A 24,936-nucleotide genomic window follows, 5' to 3' on the forward strand; every position below is an offset into this window, starting at 1 on the left:
TGTCCTGACATATCGTTGGACAGCGGCTAACACGTTGTTGCAGCCGGACAACTTGAAAGGCATCAGTGCGAATGAAAACGCGGGCCGCAGGGAGCATAGTTATGCCGGCCACGGAGCAGAGTGCTTCTTGAACTGCAACGAGCTCAGCACAAAAGGATGAAGGGGGTTACGTAAGCTGAAACCAAGAGGTTTGATTCAGGGCAGGTCTGCACGGGCAGTAGATAGCTGTTGTTGCTTTGCAGTCTTTTATGCTTGCGTCTACATAGACTACAATGGACCCTTAAGGCAGGCAAAAAGATCTTGTTCCTCAAATTTGTGGCCAAGCAACTATGCCGAATGAGCAGATGTTGGCCGGCGAGTATCTGCTGGCTTTTGGTCGCGGAGCTGTGCAAACTTCCATGGGAGAACTGGCGTTGGCGGCTGAAGAATGGAGTGTAATGTTGCATAAGTCCACAGTGCATGCGTGGAGTGCGATAGACTGGACTTAAGGCTGCGCGCTTTACGGCGCTGCTACACCAGCACATCAATGGAATTAAGCTGCGCATTCTCTTGCAAAGCTACGACCAGTGTGATGCGTGGAAGGCACGTAATGGTCCGCATAGCCTCTCGGTTCACGGCTTCAAGGCGATCCCATTGGGCCCTTGTAAGATGTTGAAACTGGGCTTTATAAACAATACGTCGCTGCAGAACTGCCCTCACCAATTGCCGTGCAACGAACGCGCCTGCGCTACCAGTTTTAGGAGAAATTCTTCTAATCAAACCCAAAGCCTGAATAACTGGCCTTTTGCCTGAGAAAGCCATGCAGTCGCGATCCTGATTGGTGAATCGTTAAGCCAAGGATTTTTACACTCGGACTTTCCTGTAGTGGGGTGCCTGTTAGACAAAGACGGATTGTACTTGCAGCAAGTTTACGGCATCCCTAGCAGCTGGCGACTGAAGTGTATGTTGTTTTTATGCACGGATAGCTGAAGTCCGGTGGATGATGCGTAATTACAGGTAACATCCAAGGCAGATTGAGGGGCAGCCTCCTGACTACGGAGATCTTGGTGAGTACTACACGCCGTGATGTCTTCAGCGTACTGAAGAAACTTTATGTCACGGATGTCATGTAAGCGCCAAGCCAGCGGGATGAAAGCAATATTAAATAACGTCGGCGACAATACTGATCCCTGGGACACGCCGCAGAGAGGAACAAATGACCCAACCGCTTCGCCGCTGAGGCGTATTGCAAATTTTCTGCCTTCCAAAAATGATTGGACAAAACTACGCACTCTCAGAGGGAGATGAAGCATGTCAATGGAGGTCAGAATGGCTGCATGACTGATGTTGTCATATGTCTTTTCAACGTCCATTGCTAAAATAGTACGCACATTGCGGCTGCGGGTAGGTGACAAATCTGCAGATGCTAATGCAGCCAACCCGTCCTCTGTACCAGTATATTAACGCCAGCGCTCGGGAAGACGAACGCGCCGATCAAAAAGAGAACGAAGTGTTGAGGACGAGCTCTCGTCTAGGGCTACGCCGCTACTGACTATCGGTCGCTTAACCCCGTTGTTGACTCTACGCCAACGCCAACGTAACATCTGGTGCAGGTGCTGGGTACGTTGGTCATGTACCGTACGCCCCTTTCAAGCCGCAGTTCAAGTCCCAGAGAAATACCTAAGGTAGACGCGCCAGTCCACCAGGGCAGTCGCCGATTGCAAGGCCCATCTGCCTAATTTGGACTACTCCCTTCTAATACACCCCGAAGGGCTCCCACAATGAATACCAACGCAGCTGCAGTTCCGCCGGTACTGGTCCACCACCAGCGTGAGCCACTGCATTGCCATGGCCAACCTCACGAGGACGCCGAAAACTGGCTGGACCAGTACGACCGGGCGGACAACTACAATGGCTGGGGAGCTGACTGCAAGATGAGTCATGTTTATTTCGCCCTCGAAGACTACGCAAGGACCAGGTTTGTCAACAACATATTCTACCTTCGAACGTGGGATACGTTCAAATCCGAGTTTCTGCAAGTGTTCAAGGGCAGCACATTACGCGAGGAGAAGGCTGACCTGCTTTTGCGTGCCCGACATCAAATCCCCAACGAGAGTGTGACGGTGTACGTCGAAGAAATGAAGCGACTCTTCTGACGTGCGGACTCAAGCATGTCGGAGGAGAAGAAAGTAAGCTTCCTGGTGAAAGGGGTTAAGGAGCAGCTGTTCGCCGGCCTGGTTCGAAGTCCTCCAGTGACTGTAACTGACTTCATAAAGGAGGCGAGCTCCATCGAGAAGTCTCTTGACATGAGGGCCCAACAGTACGACCACCCAACAGCATCGATGCACACGGCCACTGTGGAGGGAGGCACAATAAACTCGGCAGAATCTCTACGTGAGATAATTCGATCCATTGTGCGCGAAGAACTGGCGAAGCTCTTTCCGGCTAAGGTACAGCCTCAGGTTACCACACTTGCTGATGTTGTTTGCGAGGAGATGCAACAAGCTTTAAGCACGACCACACCACTACCTCTCTCATGCCCGGTACAGCCGCAGCACCCAGATCTCAGCGACGCCGCCGTCACACGTCATTTTATTCCGTCCCAGCCGAACCCACGTTAAGATGCACCTGCCTCCGCCGCTATGCGGCGTCAACCTCTCCAGGCGAATTCTCCACAGCGCCTAGGACGACGCAGAACGGATATCTGGAGAGCACCAGACAATCAGCTGTGTGCTACCATTGCGGTGAGGCTGGACATGTTTGACGCCGCTGCCATACAAGGAGATGGGTCTTCGAGGATTCCCCGTCGGCTGTCCTCGTCCGACGTGTGGAGAAAGACCGCAGGAGATCGCGGACTAAATCTCACAAGCGGGCTCAGCACAGCGTCGCTTCTCTCGATCACCATCTCCTCGTCGCTACATTTCTCCAGGACGAGACCACTCTCGGAGTTTCTGTAGGGAAACTCCGAGACTCTGTGAGTGTCCTGCATTTGCGAGTGCAAGACATACATTGTGTTGTGCCCTGGACCGCCTCAATCCTCGCCCATTAGCAGAGCAAAATATCCTCGGTCTGTGGCCACAGCAGTCGACTGCCCTCATGGCATACAAGGCACTCTTTACCTACTTGAGAGCGACTGGATTGAGTGACAAATTGTGACAGCGTTGTGCCTGTTTGTGTGTTATGCCTTTTTTCCCTTCTCTCCTTCTCCTTATAGTCCCCTAATTCCACTTCCCCAGTGCAGGGTAGCCAACCGGAACCCCTTTCTGGTGAACATCCCTGCCTTTCCCTCCTCATCTTTATCTATCTATCTAGCCATAGGGGCCTGTGTACCTTTTCAGCCATCTCTATACACTGCGTCAATGAAAACAGAATGCCCTCCAACCTTCTTTGTTTGCGGAACCAATCTTGTAGCTCCCTAGCACCCCCTCGTTCTTCAGCCAAGCCTGCAATCTGTCCTTTATAATCTGCATCACCACCCTGTAGACCACAGATGTCACTGTTATGGGATGGTAGTTACGTCAGCTTTGTCCACCTTTTCCTTATATATCAAGTACATTGTACTTAATCGCCATTCATCGGGGACTTTCCCATCCACTATCCTTTTATTCACTACCTGTATTACTGTTTGCTTAGATTTTGGTCCTAGCTTCTTTATTAACGTAATCGGAATACCGTCTGGTCCTGTTGATGCGCCACTAGAAACCTTCTCTGCCCTTTCCCACTCTCTTTGCTAAAGTGAAGCTATTGCAGTAACCGGTTTATCCTCCTTCAATAAATTTTGTGCAAAACTTCGTTCTTTAAATTTTTTTTCATCCTTGTTCCTATGTGTTTTATCGCTTCATCCCGTTTTAGTCGAATACCCTGATCTGTAAAAATAGACCTTTTTTATAGCCTAGTCTGTTACTCACTGCATTTAGATACTTGCAGAATTTCTGAGCTGTTTTCTATCCTTTTTATTTACTTTTGACATCCATTGGGCACCCTGATAATTTTCTCAATAATCAAATAGGATGTTTTTCTTATACACTTTATGAAGGTACCCCATTTCCTGTCTACTGCAACTTCTGGTTCCCCCTTCTTGGAATATCTGTGTTGCCTGGACGCTTTTTGACGTTTGTCTATCGCCCTCTTGACCTCCTCATCCCACCAACTCTTGGGTTTGTGTCTTTTTTCTTTTAGCTTTGCACGCAATTTAGCTAGCTCTAGCTCCAGTAACCGAGTAAATTTGGTATAAGTCCATTCTGTTTCACTACCCTCAAACATTACTTTCTCAATTTGTTAGGATTCTGCTTCCAATTGCTTTTCAGGGTAAAAATTCCGCTCTGAGTGTTGATCTCGCTTCAATCCTACAATAGGTTCTCTTCTGAAACTCAACTTTATACGCTTGTGGTCACTACCAAGGCCTCTGGAACCATGTTCATATATGCTCATTACCCTTAATCTATATTACATTTTCTATGACAGTGCATAATCTATCGTCGAGTGCAGAGTCCCTGCCTCCCATATTATGAGCCCTTCATACTTCTCAGTAGTGTTGCATAAAACTAAATCATGCCTGTCACAAATGTCCTGCAGCATGCTTCCTGTCGAATCTGTGTACCCATCGAGGTCTTCTATATGTGCGTTCATGTCGCCTAATATAATTATCTCGCCCTGTCCTCCTAGCTCATCAATGTCGCTTGCAATACATTCTATCATTTTCCCGTTTTTCATTTTGGCATTAGCTCCTGTCGACAGGTATACAAAGCCGAAGACTGTGTGCTCCCCTGGCACGTTTCCGTTTAGCCATAAATCTTCCTTGCATCCCAGTTTAACCCTTCGAAAATTCTTACTTTTATGAATATATGCCCAAATTCCACCCACCTTTCTGCTGCCCTCGGTTCTAGTGCAATATTCTCATGCGTAGTCTGAGTTACAGGGTGGTTGCTCCATGTCTAAGATGTGTTTCCACTAAACCATATACCATTAATTCCTCCTGCCTTAACTATCCTTCTAATTCCTCTCATTTCAGTCTATTCCTGCCTCCTTGCATGTTAATGAAACATATATCTAAATTAACTTGGCCCTGGCGCTTGTGTGTATTTCTTCTCAGATGGTTCCATCGTGCCTTTGATCTTGGTTCTCCCTTCTCTACACTTATTCCCTCAGAGCCTTGGGTCCCCCCAAAAAAGCTGTTGCCTGGCGACCTATCCTACTACCCACTCTCTTGCCAGTGGCACCACCGTAGTGAATGCCATCTTGTGCAAAGGGTGGGGCCTAACCTCGTACACTTCTCCGTTAACTTTCATTACCCCGCATCTTAGTCGTCGACTCATTAACCTATTACACTCATTACACGGTTAGCCTCAACGAACCTCCTTTCCGTTTCACTAGCCTGCCTCTGGACCTCTGGGATTGTGCATATGGTCACATGCACACTCTCAGAGGCCTCTCTAAGCCTACGCATCCCCACTTCTCACTGCTTCTCGAGATTCTGGCTCCTCCCCTTCAGCACATCGTTGAGACCAGCATGCATAACGACAAGGTGTTCGCTATCCATGCTACTCCCCACCACCTCCTGGGCTTTGGCCATTGTATCTACCATGCACTTCCATGACTGAGCCTCCACCTGCACCCGTCTGTCCGCCGTCACTGTCGTCAGAATGCCTCCATCAACCCTCGCTACGTTCGAGTCACCGACTGCCAGAACCCTCCTCCGCTCTAACCGTTCGCTTCCAAACTGCGACTGTTTCCCTCCGGATCGCACTACCTTTCTCTCCCGCTGCCGACGCTACTGTCTCGAGATTTTACCTCTCTCTCTTCCGCACTCAAAGCCTGCTGCGCTACAGCAATGTAGGATCGACGAACCTCGTCCCCCACCTGACACTGCTCCGAACCGGGGTGTCCTGCCGGCCACGACCTGAGCGTTTCTACCTGCTCTTCTAGCTGGGCCCGCTTTTCCCGCTCCTACTTCAGCTCGCTCACAATTCCCTCCAACAGGTGGGCATTACGCTCCTCCCTCTTAAGCGCCTCGGCGACCTGAGTTTCTAACTTAATCCATTCCCCTCGTTCCACCTTCAGGTCCCCTTTGAGTTCCTTAATCCTAGCTGCCCATTCCCCTTTCAACGTCCGAACAGCCTCCTCATAACGCTTACATATCTTGCACGCGAAGCTAGCCCCATCTGGATCGGCTAACCTCTTTAACCTGGTCTCCTCTAAATAGCACCAAGGGTCGCACTCCTGGCAGTGCACTATCTCCCCGTCCACCTTGACTTAGCTTGCCGACGCATGGTCCGGCCGACTACGCAACGTAAAAGACCGCCAAAATTCCTACAGAAAAAGCATTCGGCACTACGCAACGTAAAAGCCCGCCAAAATTGCTACACAGAAAAGCAATCGGCACTACGCAACGTAAAAGCCCGCCAAAATTCCTACACCAAAAACCTTCGGCACTAGGCGACGTAAAAGCCCGCCAAAATTCCTACAGAAAAACCTTCGGCACTGCAAAACGTAAAAGCCCACCAAAATACCTACAGAAAGAACCTTCTCCACTACGCAACGTATGAACCCGCTAAAATTCCTTCACCAAAAACCTCCAGCACTATGCAACATAAATGCCTGCCAAAATTCCTACACAAAAACCATCGGCGCTACGCGACCTAAAAGCCCGTCAAAATTCCTACAGAAAAACCTTCGGCACTGCGCAACGTAAAAGCCCGCCAAAATTCCTACACAAAAACCTTCGGCACACACACTTCAGCTATCCTTTTTACCCTTAACTCGGTCTAAAACTATTGCCCAACAGCATGTACCACAAGCGCAAACACCAATAAAGCACTTAGCTTCGGACGTAGTCGCTGGAGCTCCGAAAAAAAGCGTCCGCCTCCGACGGCGTCACGAGCCTTCACTGGATGGATGAATGGATGGATGGATACGGCTGAACCCTTTAAATCGGGCGGTGGCTCAAGCCACCTAGCCATGACTTATGAAATTTTACTTTTCTCTTGATTTTGGCCACCAATCAGATAACCTTCGCTTGATTACTTCTACCCGCTGGATGGATGGATGGATGGATGGATACGGCTGAACCCTTTACATCGGGCGGTGGCTCAAGCCACCTAGCCATGTCTTGTGAAATTTTACTCCTGTCTTGCTTTTAGCCACCAATCAGATAACCTTCGCTTGGTTACTTCTAACCTCTTAAAATCCACTTTCCCTTCACTATCCCTAAACCCCAATGCCTTGGGTAAGTCAGCTCCGCTGCCTTCCACTGTAGGGTGAAGCCCTTTACAGAAAAGTATCAAGTGTTCAGCCGTTTCCTCCTCCTCTCCGCACGCAATGCACAAAGTGTCTATCTCCTGGTACCTGACTCTATACTTCTTAGTCCGCAAAACTCCAGTCCTGGCCTCAAACAACAAAGAACTTCCCCTACAATTGTCATAGATATTTTCTTTGACAATTTCCTGTTTAAAGGTCCGGTATGTTTCTAGTGCCGATTTCGTCAGCATCCCTGTTTTCCACAAAGCTCTCTCTGTTCCTTTAACCTTTTTCTTAACCGATAATTGCTGATTTGCCCCCTTACTGCTGTCCAGATATTTGCTTGTCAATTTTCTAGTTCGCTTTCTCCATTTCGTGTCAACATTCTTTATATACAGGTATCTGAAAACTTTCCTAGCCCACCGCTTTTCCTCCATCCTTCTCAATCGTTCCTCAAATGCTATCTTACTGCTAGCCTCTCTGCTCTCGAAAGACGCCCATCCCATATCACCCTGTACCCCCTGATTTGGTGTATTGCCATGTGCTCCCAAAGCTAACCTCCCTACTCCCCGTTGCCTAATTTCCAGCCTTGCTTGAACATCTGGCCTCATACACAGGACCGCATTCCCGAAGGTCAGGCTAGGGACCATCACCCCTTTCCAGATCCCTCTTACCACCTCATACCTATTGTAATTCCACAGTGCCCTATTTTTCATGACAGCTGCATTCCTACTAGCTTTATTCATTACATATTTTTCATGCTCTGTCAGATACTCAACACTGTTATTTATCCACACCCCAAGATACTTGTACTCATTCACTACCTTTAGCACGAACTCCTGTATTCTATGCTCGCCGCCCTCTTCATTAAATGTCATGACTGCAGATTTTTCCTTACTATACTTGAAGCCTAATCTATCTCCCTCTGTACTGCATATGTCTAACAACTTCTGCAGGTCTTCCTTGTTGTCAGCCATTATCACTATATCGTCCGCATATATTAGTCCCGGTAATGTCTGTTTAATCAATTCCCCTTGCTTGAAAAAAGATAGGTTGAAACCTAGTCCGCTCCCCTCTAGCTTGGCCTCCAAACCTTGCAGGTACAACATGAACAACAAAGGGGACAGAGGACATCCTTGTCTAAGCCCCCGCTGTATCTCTACAGGCCCTGATACATTTTTTTCCCATTTTATGAGCACTCTGTTACCTCTATATATATCTTTTAAAAGATTAATTACTTCATTTTCCACATCCAATGTGCCCAATATGTCCCACAAATGCTCCTGAGTAACGTTGTCATAGGCTCCCCTAATATCCAGAAATGCTAGCAATAAGGGCCTATGTTCCTTTTCCGCAATTTCTATACACTGTGTCAATGAAAATAGATTGTCCTCCAACCTCCTTTGTTTCCGGAACCCATTCTGTAGTTCCCCTAGCACCCCCCCGTTCTCCACCCAAGCCTGCAGTCTATCCTTTATAATTTGCATCACCACCCTGTAAACCACAGACGTCACTGTTATGGGGCGATAGTTACTTACGTCTGCTTTGTCCCCCTTTCCCTTATATATCATGTTCATTCTACTTAATCGCCATTCATCGGGGACTTTCTCATCCACTATCATTTTGTTCACTACCTGTATTAATGTTTGCTTGGATTTTGGTCCTAACTTCTTTATCAACATAATCGGGATACCATCTGGTCCTGTTGATGTGCCACTAGGAACCTTCTTCTCTGCCCTTTCCCACTCTCCTTGCTCAAGTGAAGCTATTGCTGTAACCGGTCTATCCTCCTTCGATAAATTATGTACCACGTGCTTTGCTGAAAATTTTTCCGTCATCCTTGTTCCTATGTGTTTTATTGCTTCATCCCCTTCTAGTCGAATACCCTCATCTGTAACAATAAACCTTTGTTCTAGCCTAGTTTTATTACTCATTGCATTTAGATGTTTCCAGAATTTTTGGGCTGCTTTTCTATCCTTTTTATTTACTTTTGACATCCATTGGGCACCCTTTCTTCTAATTTTCTCATTAATCAAATAGGATGCGTCCCTTCTACACTTTATGAAGGTATCCCATTTTCTGTCTACTTCGGGTTTTGGTTCCCCCCTCTTCTTGGAATATCTGTGTTCCCTGGATGCTTCCTTGCGCTTTTCTATTGCCCTCTTGACCTCCTCATCCCACCAACTCTTGGGTTTGCATCTTTTCCCTTTTAGCTTTACTCCCACCTTAGCTAGCTCTAGCTCCAGTAATCGAGTTAATTTGGTATAAGTCCATTCTGTTTCACTATCCTCAAAAATTGCTTTCTCGATTTGTTTGGCTGCTACTTCCAATTGCTTTTCTGAGTAAAAATTTCCCCCTGATTGTTTATCTTGATTCAGTCCTACATTGCTTTTTCTTCTGAAGCTCAACTTGATACGCTTGTGGTCACTACCTAGACTTCTGGAACCATCTTCATCTATGCTCATTACCCCTAATCTGTTATACATCCTCTGTGACATTAGTGCATAATCTATCGTCGAGTGCAGACTCCCCGCCTCCCATGTTATGAGCCCTTCACACTTCTCGGTGCTGTTGCATACAACTAAATCATGCCTGTCACACATGTCCTGCAGCATGCTTCCTGTCGAATCCGTGTACCCATCCAGGTCTTCTATGTGTGCATTCATGTCGCCTAATATAATTATCTCGCCCTGTCCTCCTAGCTCATCAATGTCGCTTGCAATACATTCTAACATTTTCCTGTTTTCCTCTTTGGCATTAACCCCTGTCCACAGGTATACAAAGCCAAGGAGTGTTTGCTTGCCTGCCACTGTTCCTTTTAGCCATAAATGTTCCCTGCATCCCAGTCTAACCCTTTGAAAATTCATACTTTTATGAATGAATGCCCCAATTCCACCTCCCTTTCTGCTGCCCTCTGTTCTATTGCAATATTCCCATGCGTAGTCTGGGTTACAGGGTGGTTGCTCCATGTCTCTAAGGTGTGTTTCCGCTAAACCATATACTATTAATTCCTCCTGTCTTAACTGTTCTTCTATTTCCTCCCATTTCAGTCTATTCCTGCCACCTTGCATGTTAATGAAACCTATATCTGAATTAACTTGGCCCTGGCGCTTGCGTCTCTTTCCTCCCCTATGGTTCCATTGTCCGTTTGATCTTAATTCTTCCTTCTCTACACTGGTTCCTTCAGAGCTCTGGGTCCCCCCAAAAAAGCTGTTGCCTGGCGACCTATCCTACTACCCACCTTCTTGCCAGTGGCACCACCGTAGTGGATGCCATCCTGTGCAAAAGGGTGGGGCCTAACCTCGTACACTTCCCTGTTGACCTCCATCACCTCGTATCTTAGTCGTCGACTCAATAGCCTAATTACCCGATTAGTCTCCACGACCCTCCTTTCCGTTTCGCGAGCCTGCCTCTGGACCTCTGGGATTGTGCATATGGTCACATGCACACTCTCAGAGGCCTCTCTAAGCCTACGCATCCCCACCTCCAACTGCGTCTCAAGATTCTGGCTCCTCCCCTGCAGTACATCATTGAGACCAGCATGGATGACCACAAGGTGTTCGCCATCCATGCTACCCACCACCACCTCCCGGGCTCTGGCCATTGCATCCACCATGCACTTTCCCGACTGAGCCTCCACCTGCACCCGCCTGTCTGCCTTCACTGCCGTCAGAACGCCTCCCTCAACCCTCGCTACATTCGAGTCCCCGACCACCAGAACTCTCCTGTGCCCCAAACGTTCGCTTCCTAATTCCATCTGTTGGCCTCCGGATCGCTCTAGCTGACTCTCCTGCCGCTGTACGCTATTGTCGCGAGTTTCCATGCCCGCTTTAACATTTTTCATTTCGTTCGCATTTTTCTCACTCAATGCTCGCTGCACTACAGCACTGTACGATCGACGAGTCTCGTCCTCCACCTGACACTTCTCCGAACTGGGGTGCCCAGCCGGCCGCGACCTGAGCGCTTCAACCTGTTTTTCTAGCTGGGTCCGCTTTTCCCGCTCTTCTTTAATCTCGCCCACCATTCGCTTCAACAGGGCGGCATTATTCTCCTCCTTTTTAATCAAATCGGCGACCTGAGCTTCCAGCTTAATCCGATCCTCTCGTTCGACCTGCCGGTCCGCATTAAGTGCATTAAACCCAGCTTCCCATTCCCCTTTTAACGCATGAACGGCGTCCCCAAACCGCTTGCACATCTTACACACGAAGCTAGCCTCACCCGCCTCGGCTAAGCTCCCGAACCCTGTCTCATCTAAGTAACACCAACGGTCGCACTCCTGGCACTGTACTAACTCCCCGTCCTTGTCCTCCTTAACTTTCCTAGCTTGCCGACCCATCGTCCGGCCGACTACGCCTTGCGAAAGCCCGCCAAAATTCCTATGCGTAAAAACCCGCCAAGAATATTACACAAAACTTCGGCACTACGCAACGTAAAAGCCCGCCAAAATTCCTAGAGAAGAAACCTTCGGCACTAGTCAACGTAAGAGCCCGCTAAAACTCCTGCACAAAACTTCGGCACTACGCAACGTAAAAGCCCGCCAAAATTCCTACAGAAGAAACCTTCGGCACTAGTCAACGTAAGAGCCCGCTAAAAATCCTGCACAAAAACCTTCGGCACTGCGCAACGTAAAAGCCCGTCAAAATTCCTACACAAAAAACCTTCGGCACTACACAATGTAAAAGCCCACCAAAATTCCTACACAAAAACCTTCGGCACTACGCAACGTAAACGCCCGCCAAAAATCCTACACCAAAAACTTTCAGCAATACGCAAGGTAAAAGCCTTCCAAAATTTCTACGCAAAAACCTTCGGCACACACACTTCCGCTAGCCTTTCTACCCTTAACTCTGTTTAAAACTACTGCCCGAAAGCATGTACAAGCGCAAAAACCAAAAGGCACTTAGCTTCAGACGTAGTCGCTGGAGCTCCGAAAAAAAGCGTCCGCCTCCGACGGTGTCACGAGCGACGGTGTCATGTCGTGCAGCGCCGCCACCGGAACCACACACAGCGCCATCTACTAACAAATACTGTTGTAGCCGCTCTAATGCAAGAGAGTCAAAACCAGGCCAGTCGAACTGCGTCTCAGCATCGCTATGACGACGACAAAAGCTACTTCATCAGACTTAACAGCTGGAAAATTGTCCTTCTATCTGAATTACAAAACCTATTTGTCACTTGAAACTTTACGAAGGGTAAGAACGGGCAAACTGAAGGCGAACACAACCGTTTAGAGCACGATATCGCATCGAGGGACTAGCGACGAAGCCGTTATCGCTGTGAAGGGGTCGTAAAAGACCCCGCGTTGCTGTAAGCGCTGCCTACTCAAGCTAGCAATGCAAATATCGCAGCGTTAAAATCGAAATCTCACGTACCATACGTCCCCGACTATGAGACTCATGCAGACCATTTGCAATTTGCGCACGCGCGCTAGTAACCCGTAAGAGCTCTAGGTACGCGAAGCTTCTACGTAAGTACTTACGTACTACTAAAGCTGTCTAAGGTGGGGAAAGAAACGCGGCCGTCAGAGGTACGCGTTTCGAAATTAGCGTGCGTCACCCGGTGTCCAATCACCTGTATGAAGGTCAGCGCTTAATCGAGGTGTTGCTTGGCAGTCTTTGGTTCAATTTGCGCTCTAACGCAGTGTGGATAGAGCGATCCAAACTGAGCCGTTTTGATCAGCTCGCACTTCAGACTGCATGCACAGTCATGGAATTGAAAGGACGGAGCGTTTTTAAGAGCTGCTGGCAAAAACTTTCGGTTCACATTTTTGAGGCATGCTTTCATAGCGAAATCTGGCACTGAAATTTTTGAGCCTAGCATGTGTCTAATCAGACGAGGCGACGCGGGCTATCGGCAGAGATTAAGACTGTCATTCTCTTTAAAGCGCGGTTTCGGCGTCATCGGGATGGCTGCGATAGGCGCAAGAGTTCCAGGCGCTGAACTATAAGGCGCGCTCTGCCGGTGGCGGCGCTTCAGTATTGAGCTGCAAAGCGAATACACCGGACGACGGGGGTGTAGAGCAGCGTGCTGCGGATTTCACATTTAGTCCTGGCGTTTAAGCGTGCGTGCCACTGCGCCTGACCTGAGTGGACTTTCCTGTTCTTGTTGCGACCGTCTTTTGCTGGAACAGCGGAACAAGGAACTTTTCGTTTGAAGCAAGCTTTGGACCAACCTTCCTTCTGGATGGTGAGTGAATTATTACCTTTATTTTTTCCGCGGATAAAGATGGACGTCCATCGTAACCAAACCCCAGTCGGGATGCATCTGCATATCGCTGGATGGGAAGATTTTCCTTGCGTCTCCTTTTGGCGAGGTCTATTGCTAGTTTGTGCACTGATTTAAACATTTGGCTATTCTTAAGAATTCAGTCTCAAATTTCTTTGTGGTAAGAGATTTGTGGAACGACATTTTCTAGCCCAGAAACCCTTAATATATTCGCGTGCAGATTCTAGGCATTTAAACCACCTGCTAACAAGGCAGGCACATATTTAAAAACAGCCAAGCTTCCCGAGTTACATTAGTCCGGTGTTTCTTCCGGTCTCTGGGTTTGCATGCCCAGGGGATTGCAGCTTTCTGCAGGGCAAGACACAAGGCAAACGGTTAGAAAAACAACCGGATTGCCCTTTCTTACGAAGCGTATTTTTTTTCATCTTCTATGTTAAATACCATTTCTTTACTCTGTTTACATTTCATAAACCATCCGCAGCCGATAAGAATTACAGGGACCGTGTACGGAAGGCTTTCTCGTCTTTCTACCGCTATTGCACGGTAGCTCAATAGTCTCATAGTTCGATTTTTATGCAAAACTTTAGCACCTGTCGTGCAGATATTGATTTAAGCTTGGCGTGGTGAGCCACATTTTTTCCTACAAATTGGCAGCACAGAGTCTGTGCGGTGAATCGGTGGTTATGGTGCTCAGATGCTGACCCGAAAGACGCGGGTTCGGTGGCGGCCGCGTTGGTCGCATTTTGATGGAGGCGAAATGCTAAAGGCTCCTTGTGCTATGCGATGTCTGTGCCCGTTAAGGAATCCCAGCTTATCGAAATTACGTAAGCCCTCCACTACCGCGTCCCTCATACCCTGAATAGTTTTCGGACCTTAAACCCCGATAAACCATAAATTCGCAGCAGAACCATTTGTTAGCTACTATTGCAGTATTCTCCGTAGTACGTGTGAAAACAGTAGAAGCATTTGCCAACAACAGTGTGGTTATTGCGGATCTAAAGCGAGGGAAATAAGGTGCGCATTGTGTAGCCGCCGTGTACACTCGTTCTTTTCCTTAAGGATAGTCCTTCGCTGATATCACACGGACATTTTTTTTGGTGCCTTGGCTGCCTGAACATTAATACTCATAGACATAATTAAGGACAAAAAGAGCAGGGGTTGAACGTAGCTGCACCGTGTAGACGCGGAGAAGCATGTGTTCAGCCTGGTTGGCTCATGAATTTGCTTTGATAGGTCGTCGGCACGTCTGGCGACCACATTGCTCAGGTTAAGCTGTGATAGCGGTTGCGCTGATCTGTTCTAATCGGGCCGCAAATGGAAGTTGGATTATAACAAGTTCAAAGCGATGCGTGATAGGCTACGGTGATTAGCATAGCGCACTCATGCATAGGTATGAGCAGCTGCTTTGTGCGCGCTGCCACTGGTTAGAAACCCAGTCGCGGCAATATTTATTTCATATCTGCATGGACGCCTGCTTTGCTAGGTTTTCGCATGATCACGTTCAAGGTCATGCGTCACACAGGCCCGTTGAGCCGCTTAGACCTCGTTAAGTAGTGCTTTCGTATTACTCTCCTGACGCTTCGGTACAGCCTACGAGGTCCTTCTTAGCTGACGGTGATATGACCTATATGTATGAACGCAGTACAGGTGCTAACAGAGGTAAGGGAAGCCATACGAAAAATGGATGGATGGAAGGCAGGAGCGTACCCTTTGAAACGGGGTGATGGCAGTTGTCACTATGCTCAGCTTTTTTTCCTTTATTTTTGTTTACCTGTGTTGTAAGTTATTGAAATTCGCCAATTTCTTTAGATACGTCTTTCTACACTTCTAACCTAATATCACCTCTGCTTTTTAGCCACCAATTTTCCAATCGTTTTTTGCTAATTTCAAATGCCGCTATATTTCCATGACTCTTATCTCTAAACCCTAGGGCCTCAGGAAGAGTGAGTGTACCTGCATCAACATTAGAATGAATACCATGAAATTTCAGTATGAGGTGCTCTTTTGTTTCCACATATTTACCACACACATCACATGTCTCATGTTCTTCGTTAAATTTCTTTTAGTGGCTGCGCGTTCTAAGACACCCTGACCTAGCTTCTAAGAGTAGGGCACCGCCTCTTGAGTTATCGTAAAACGCTTCCTTCCTGATCTGCTTTTTCCTGTATCGACCTAGTTCTACACTATGCTTTTTTTTTCGTTGAACTATTCAGTTTTTACCTTCTGTGTTTTTAACCTGTCGTTTAAAGCTTCTTTTTTCTTCTTCCTCTTCTCTGGCAAAGGTTCCCGAAAGAGTTCCGAAAGCCGCGGGTTCGATCCCGGCCGCGGCGGTCGAATTTCGATGGAGACGAAATTCTAGATGCCCGTGTGCTGTGCGATGTCGGTGCACGTTAAAGAACCCCAGGTGGTCGAAATTTCCGGAGCCCTTCACTACGGCGTCCCTCAGCGACTGAGTCGCTTAGGGACGTTAAACCCCCATAAATCTTAGGTTTTCTACGTATATTGTTTTACTCTGAGCGTCCCGACCTTCGAACGACGCCCGGCCCATATGTTCCTGTACTGCCCCGTTTGTGGTTTTCCCGTGGGCACCTAGTGCTAATCTTCCAATAGCTCTACAATTTACTTCTAACATACACTTAACTTCTGCCCTTACGCACAAAACCGCATTCAAAAAAGTAAGCCTCGGCACCTAGCGCCACCTAGCAGAGCCAGGCGATGAGAAGTATTGCGAAGCTAGCTTTGACCGTTCGCTTGACCAGCGCCCGAGGACGAATCGGCTCAGCTACATGGGCGCAGCGCACAGGCCTGGGCCCTTTCGTCTCCTGTGGTGCGCCGCTTCGATTCTTTCATTCGTTTGTGCATTGATTGGCAAGTGACGTTGTGTTAACTGATAGCAACACGTTTTGCTTCTATAGCGAATGAAACAATATTTTGCGTGTTTCTGTGAGGAACTTAGCATCTTTGATCCGCACATCGGTTCGTCAAGGCGCCAGCAACGGCCGTGCAGGCGGCCCCAAGGGGACACACATCTCACGGAAGCCATTCGCAGGTTGCGCGATGCGCAATATATTTCAGGCGTTAACGGGACCGCTCTGGCCCGCGTTATTCAGATCCAAAACTAAAAAGACAAACTTATCCCGCTACATTGACTGCCACACTGTGCTATGGGCGTTGGAAAGAATCTGGCCTGCACGTAGCTTGAATAGCTTAGTAGACGGCGGACGGCGGGGCGTGTGCGTTGTGCGCATTCGGCAACTCTTGCCAAGTTGGCCGATTCGCTCTGTCATAGCGCACTGATCGAGCAAGAAAGATGTCGCTGCGCACGTGGTATTACTGAAATTTGATATATGTGCACTGTGTGTGCACTGCTTGGCCAATAAATGGCACCGCAATGCGAAAGCACATTTACTTACAGGACAATTTTCGCGGCTAAGGTAACCCTACTCAGTTTTAGCCGACATGGTTGTGCCTCCGTAGCTGCTGGGATTTTCATCAGTCTCGCCTCGTGTAAAGGCCTGCCGTGGGTTCTTTAATGAGTGCTATAGTGAATGCCGTAGCTCTCTAAAAGTCAATCGCATTGCTTACGTGATTTACGAATTTGAGCTCCAATTTAAGTACGGCCGGGGAATGTCTGGTTCCTGAAACGGAACCGTAGCTCTATTTATAGCCGGCGATTGGAGACCACACTTGTGGAGGTGAATGCACAAAATATTGATTTTCATCGCCACACGTGTTGTGTCCAGCCTCCGGCTATCGCCTTCGTTTGAGGTCCACACACTTTTGACCCAGCCTACACATCCCGAGAAACATTCGCCAAGGTGAAATAGAGAAACACAAAAAACATACTTATCGGCAACGCTGAGCGTGCTTTGTCCACATTGAGACAGAAACAGATTGGCCGTTGCTTATGAAGGAAAAACGGGGTGCACCGAGTGTTTGTATATTTCGGTTATATTCCCAAGAGTCCTCTTCATCGCTTCGCTTCTCCTTTCAACGTGAAATGACTCCTTGAGTAGGCGCGTAGCTAAGCACTTTTCTTACCGCGCGGGAGGATCAGTCAGTCAAGTCGCCCGGCTTTTGATGGTGCTCTGTTAGGGCGTTGAAAGCCACTTTTCCATTCTTGACATCACACTGACGTTCTTTAAACCAGCGTCTGAAATCCCTTGTCTTGCCCAAGTAGGTTTCGTTTAATTCGTTGCGGCGAATTTTGTACCAGAGGCCAGGGTAGGATTTCTTTAGCGGGTCCCTCGCACGTACCAGGTTGTGTTCGAGTTTGTAGACGAGACTTGAGCTACGTAGACGTCGTAGTAAGCTAATATTCTGTATGTTTCGCTGCCTCCGCTGATATCGCGAATTACGGCGCGTTTATTTGGTGGTCTGTCCCCGCCTGGAGGTGCTGCCGTGCGCCCTTCTTATAAACCGAGCACTTGACGTAGGTAGCTGTTTTGTGAGGCTCTTGATTCGGCTCATTTCCCGCTTCCTTTTTACCTGGCTTCTGGAAAGCTTCAAGGCCCGACTGTAAGGATTCAGCATTAGAATCTTAAATGGTGAAATGAACTTAATCCTAATAGTTATTACGAACTATTCAGATTTAGTTCACTTCACCAGTTGTCATAATTCTTCTTGTTTTTGCCGCCCTACGGACATGATAATATGGCTCCTAAAGATTTCTTTCACTCCAAAACCCTATTTTTGACATTTTATGGGGAATTTTCCTGAAGAACTTGGTATAGTTCTCGCGCATTGGGGATATCAGTCTTGCTTCTCATCAAGAAATGCACTCCAGAAAATGCCCGGTGACTCTATAGGGAAATTCAGTTCTTGAGTCAACCTCGCAAAAGCCCAAATTCTGGGCCGCTCTTTCTGGTCATCGGTCAGCCGTACTTGAAGGCGCGGACAGACAAACTTTTTCGTGGCACCCCAGAGTTAACTGGTAGCGGCAACTTGCTGGCTCGCCTCTGGCTGTGGAAAGGGTCCGCGCCTACCTTCGTCCCCCCCCCCCCCCCCTCCCGATGTCTTTATTCGTATCTGTCGAAAATTCCTGCAGTGCTCAGGAGCATTTGGCCTAATTACCTGCCAGAAATAGAATCTGTGAACATGCCCTCGAATCTCTCGGAAGGCTAAATGCCCTCCGCCTATATTATCGCAGTATATCATCAAAACATCGCCTTTCATCCACAGAGGCACTGGGCTTCGTGCCTTTGCCTCTAAAAAAATGCCGCAGTGACGTTATCCACGGTTCAACTGTTCCAATTCCGAGCACCTCCATTTAATTACAATCTTTAATATGGAAGCGTGTTTGCTTTTTTCCTTCTACAGGTTGCTTGGTCAGTTCAAGGCAGAAGCTTGGTTACTTAGCAGTGCTCAAGGTTGTTGGGACCGTCAGCAAGGCTTTGGATACTATTAAAGCGCACCACTCCATTTATGCCTGTTTAGGTAATAGCGCTACGAACGATATTAAGGTCGTCTCAACGTCTATTTTCTTAACCTAAATATCTGATTCAGTCAGTGCGGTTCCTACAAGCATGGTATCGCCGCCTATACTGTGTCCGCAAACATGTGGCTTCTAGTGTTTTGAGATATGCGGTACCGGTCTAATGCTTACGCTGGTGATGCGCTTCCTGATACCCCATATTGTTTATTACCAGATGAGTACCGTGTTATCTTACTTGGGTGATGTTTGATCCTCTGTATTGGGCACTTCGCTGCTAACGGGGTCCCTCGGCACTGTACACTGCGGTTCGTGTCTCCGCATTGGCCCACTACTGATGGTCACCACCCTCACTCCGTATGACCTTTGCTTAATATGACTCGCCTTGGTTGCAGTGTGGCTCGGAGCTGACCACGCTCTGCAGAATGGCTCCAAAAACACCTTTCCCAACGTGAAAGTCGTAGTTTTTTCCTAACCTGCCAGGCAAGTAATATACGCGCCTGGCCTGACGCGGTTCAGTGATTCTTACCCCTGATTACGTGGAAGAAGAAAAATAAACGACGCCATCCAAAAGAAAATAGAAAGTTGCGCTCCCACATAGAAGCGTTCTTCTCAATATTGGTGAAACAAAGCATCGTCGCACGACAGCTCCCACACACCTTGCGTACGCTTGAGCAGCGATTCTTTGTATGTGCTGTCTTATGGTCGAACAGTGACTGATGATAGATCGGCGATGATCCGCTGACTCGCCTATGTACACAGATGCGCAAAGAGAGCAGATGCGCAAAGATATTAATTTTTGTATTTCATCGCCGTTCAGTTACGCGCCGCCGGCTTTCGGGAGATGGCGCGACCGGTTTTGCGAAGCGCATAGGCGGGAATCTTAGGGATGGCCATGATATCAGAAAGTTGTTAGAAGTCACTACTTTTTGTTTTGGCGTAGCTTGAGTACTACCATAGTGCCAAGGTTATGCGATACAAATAAGGAAAATTCAATAATGCACGCTAGCTTACACGGTCCCGTTCCGAAACACCGGGAAGACTGGCGGCTCGCACTGCTGCAAGTAGATTACCCGGAGGATGAAGCCAAGCCTCCTTGGCAACATAGGCTAGGACCTCATCGTTGTAGATATTCTAAAGAACGCCCACAAGAAACCGACGAGAGCACAGTGCAGTTTTTGCACTGCGGACCATCATAGTGTTGAGCATCTGAAGGACTGGCGGCTCGCACTGCTGCAAAAATCACCAGGAGGATGAAGCCATATGAAGCCACGCCTTGTTGGCAGCATCGACTACGTCCTCATTCTTATGTGTTCCAATGTTCTAAAGGATCCCTACAAGAAGCTGACGTGAGCACAGTGCAGTTCTTTAATTGGGATCTATGATAATGTTGACAACGTAGTGTTGAGAACAGGAAGGACTGGCGGCGCGCACTGCTGCAAGTAGATCAACAAAAGGATGAAGCCAAGACTGTTTTCGAGCATCAGCTAGATCCTCATCCTTGTAGATGTTCTAAAGGAGGCCCACAAGAAGCCGACGTGAGACCGGGAGGACTGGTGGCTCCCACTGCTCCATGTAGTTGATCACCAAGAGGATGAAGCCAAGCCTCCTTGGCAGCATCGGCTAAGCCCTCACCCTTGTAGATGTTCTAGGAGAGGCTCTCAAGAGGCCAACACGAATGAGCAGACCGCAGTACTTGCACTCGGGACTATCATAGTGTTGACATAATGGTATTGAGCATCGGGAGGACTGGCAACTTGCACTGCTGCAAGCAGTGGATCACCACGAGGATGAAGTCATATCAATCCAAGCTTCCTTGGCAGCATTGGCTATGGCCTCATCCTTGTAGATGTTCTAAAGGAGACCCAAAAGAAGCCGACATCAGCACAGTGCAGTTCTTGAACTGGGTACCATTACAGCGTTGACTTCATAGCACCGGGACTTGTGGCAGCTCGCACTGCTGCAAAAATCATCAGGAGGATGAAGCCACATCAAGCCAAGCCTTCTTGGTAGCATCGACTAGGCAGTCATCCTTGTAGTTGTTCTAAAGGTAGGCCCACAAGAAGCGTGCTTGAGCACAGTGCAGTTTTTGAACTGGTAATAATTAGTAAGAACCAATAATACAACACTGCCAGTGAAATTACTGCGAGGTGTACCTCAAGGCTCAATATTAGGGCCCTTTATTTTCCTGGTTTACATAAAAGGCATTGTTAGTATTTCTAAATTCCCAGATCTGATGATGTAAGCGAGTGACGCAAATGCCTTCACATCTGATACGTTAGCGAGAATGGAAACAGATGTTAGCAACTACATGATTTCGAATGGTTAGGAGAAAATAGACAGCAATTGAACGCTGAGATAACTACGATTGTTATATTATTACGGGATTAGTTCAGCAGCAGGAACGATATGCCGTACTCAGAGGACACATCAGAAACCAGGTCACTCAACCACTAACTGCAGCGTCCTTGTCGTCGTCGACTGCCCAGCGACAGAACAACGTCCTCTTCGCTTCGCGACTGTGTACCGTAAAACTTCCCCCTCCCTCTCCGCCCCGCGGGAGAAGGCCGCCTAGTGCGGCCTGGTAGGGTAGGTGCGAGAGGTAGGGTTTAAGACGGGCGATGTGCACTCGCTGTGTGAGGGGGGAGGGCACGGAAGGAGTTGAGGTGCAGCGGCGTGAATTGATACGTCACATCACTCAGTTGCCTCAAGGCGCGATAAAGACCGACGTAACTAGGCAGGAGCTTCTCGCATAGTCCCACACGGCGTGCAGGGAGCAAGTGGAGTACCAGGGAGCCGGGAGGGTAGTGGACGCCACGATGATGGTCGTAAGGACGCTTTTCAATGTTATATTCCGTCCAGTTAACAAACTACTCAGTAAGAACATGCCTAATTTTGAACAACAGTGCCTAGTCAAAACAAAAGATCAAAAATTCCTGTGCTGATGGTTCCAAGAGGACCTAAGTTGGACTGAGCATCTCAATCATACATGTGCAAAATGCCGCGCACTGTAGCTGTCCTAAAAAAGACAAAATACATAGTTCCATTTTTTTTCTGAGGAAGCAAATGTACCTATAGCATTTCTATTTCAAGTTTTCCACGCCATATAGTTGATCCTACAAAACAAGTCCTTACATGCTTTCAAACATACCGTGGAAATCACGCTATCTGCCAACCGCCCCTTTGTTTTAAAAATGAGTTGCTAAAATCAGACCAGCTCTATTACTTAAATTACTTAATATGTTATATGTTAACAAACGTCACTTCCATGAATCAGGCGATGACCTCATTCATAAAATTAGAAGAAACGGGGCGTGCCGAAAATAAGAACAAATTACGGCTAACAATCGAGAGTATACCAAGCAAATCTCACAAACTTTATAGTAAAACCCACATAACAAATTTTTTGCTTGCAACAGGTATTCTTTAAAAGAATTGCGTATTTGTCCTTATGCTTTTCAGCCCTTATACTTCTGTTTGTTACTTCGACGTTATCATGGGTTCTGTATTTGCCTAAACGCTTTTTTTAGAAAGTATTATGCTCATACATTTTCTTTCCCTGTTTATTCCATATTTAAAACGCCCCTCTTTGTTCTGATCCTATGGTTGGATCACTCTCTTTATCTGAACATGGTACTTCTTTAATCATTTTCATGTTTTGTACTTAAACGTCTGTGTGTGTGACAAAAATATATTAGTTTCTTGTGATATTTCTGTTTTCTGTTCGATTTTAAACAACCCAGAAATATACTTCAATCCCCCTGCATTTCGTCTTTTCATTTCTGTACGCGCACTGCGCTCGACAGCAGAGGGACAGACACCTCGTCAGGCATTGTCAGGTTTAACGCGCCCAGCTGGTCGGCACGTTAAACCCCTCTAATTTCCATAGGGTAGGGACGTTACAACGGTCATGAAGTGTGCATGTAGCCAATTGTTGTGCATTTTTCGGAAGAGCTTTTCAGTCGGAGCCCTTTGGAGGCAAAACATTTTGTTCCTTGGACAACCACTTGCCAAGATGCTAGTTCACGGATGCTAGTTTCATCTGTGCACCTTTGTTGAAAGAAGTTAGGCATACGTCTACATCACTGCTTGCAATTGCAGAATCGTTGCACGAGGACCCAAACATGTTCAGCTCCACATCTGGATGTAACACGGGGAGACACGATGTAAAGCCTCCGCAGGGGCATCACTACATAAAGGTGCTGCTGCCTTCCCACGGTCGCAAACCTTCCGCGAAGCATCCTTCCAAGGACCACCATTCTCAGGAATATGACGCAGCATTACACTGCGGAAAAGACGATGGAGTCCACGCTGCAAGCCCCCCAAAAATGCCCCACGGTCGGGACGTTACATCGGTCATGTGATGTGCATTGCGAAACATGTTGACCATTTTGCGTAGAGTTTATGACAGTCAGGGCCCTTCGGAAGTACAATATTTTGTTCCTTAGACATTCACTACCAATAACAAACTGATGTTAGTTTTGTCTGCTCACCTGTCTTTTATAGCTGCTGTCAGAAGTTAAGCACAGGTCTACATCACTGCTTGTCATCGCAGAGCCGTTGCACGATGGCCAAAACATGTTCAGCTCCACATCTGCATGCAACACTGGGAGAAACGATGTGAAGCCCCCGCAGAGGCAACTGCTATATGCAGATGCTTGTGTCTTCAGCGTTACGTTTGTCATGCTGTGTGCATAGCGAGCCTTGTTGACCATTTTTCGGAACTGCTTATCACAGTCGGGGCATTTTGGGTGTGAAATATTTTGTCCCTTGGACATTCACTTGCCAAGACAAAAGGATGCTCTTTTCATCTGCTCACCGACCTCCCATGGCCGTTGCCAGAAGTTAGGCATATGTCTACATCACTGCTTGTCATCGCAGAGCCATTGCAAGAGGTCCCAAACATTCACATCTGCACGTAAGCACCGCACGGGGGCGTCTGCAGCGTGCATACGTTGGTGAGCGGCGTCCCCACGGACCCGAGCGCCTACTCATAGGCGCGCGTGGCATCGCCGTGTCCGGTTTAAAGGGGATCCTGGTGTTTGTTTTGGTGCCGGCCGTTTGGACCTTTAATGCCCCTCGGCGGCGGCAACACACGACTTTGGCCCCAGCTTCCCGTAGACGGCACCTCCGGCCTCATCAGACTCTCCTGCTTTCTCCTTCCTTTTTGAGGTTTCCATTTTTCCTGGCGGCGAGAAGTAACCTTTGTGTAGCCAACTACCCTCAGTTGCCTCATATTGGGTTTTAGTTTGGGTGTCCAGCTGGCGGGTGCAGGCCTTGTTTGCAAGTCCCTGTTTATATGCAAGTCCAATTGTTGATATCTCGCGCGGTTTTAGCTTCCTTATCTTCTTCAGAAATTCACATCCGCTAAGTTGCTTACCCACTGGTCTATTTGACCTTTAATACGCCTCAGCCGCTTTCACACCGCTGAGAAGGCTCAGGTTTTTACTTTGATTGGTTGGGAGCCTCGACATGCCTGCCCAGCCAAGGATACCAACTGAGGTTACCCAACCCTCTCTAATGATTTTATTAGTAGCCATTTCTAAATTACTCTATGAATTCAATAGGTAGTATTAACGTTTAAGGGTCTATACACCACGGATGATTTTTTAACTTGTATAAAATTCTACAAAAGCCGCCGCGGTGCCTGAGTGGTTATGGCGCTTGACTGCTGGCCCGGCGGACGCGGGTTCAATAACGGCCGCGGCGGTCGAATTGAGATGGAGGCGAAATTCTAGAGGCCCATGTGCTGCGCGATGTCAGTGAACGTTAACGAAACCCAGGTGGTCGAAATTTCCGGAGCCCTTCATTACGGAGTCTCTCGTAGCCTGAATCGCTACGGGACGTTAAGCTCCATAAACAAACTAAACTAGAATTCTGAAAAACTTTTGTGCTTGTGCTTGGTGCATGACGGCCTAATTTGTCTACGTGCCATAAAACCCAACACTATTTACCCATTTTTATAACAAAGGCATTCAATTTCATCCCACACTGCAGTTGTAGACACGTCCTGCATTTTTATTTTTTTAAGAGGAGCAGGATTTCTAAAGAAACTGCTTTGGTAG

The sequence above is a fragment of the Amblyomma americanum genome, chromosome 3 (genome assembly GCF_052857255.1).
Source record: "Amblyomma americanum isolate KBUSLIRL-KWMA chromosome 3, ASM5285725v1, whole genome shotgun sequence".
NCBI classification, from domain to species: Eukaryota; Metazoa; Arthropoda; class Arachnida; order Ixodida; family Ixodidae; genus Amblyomma; species Amblyomma americanum.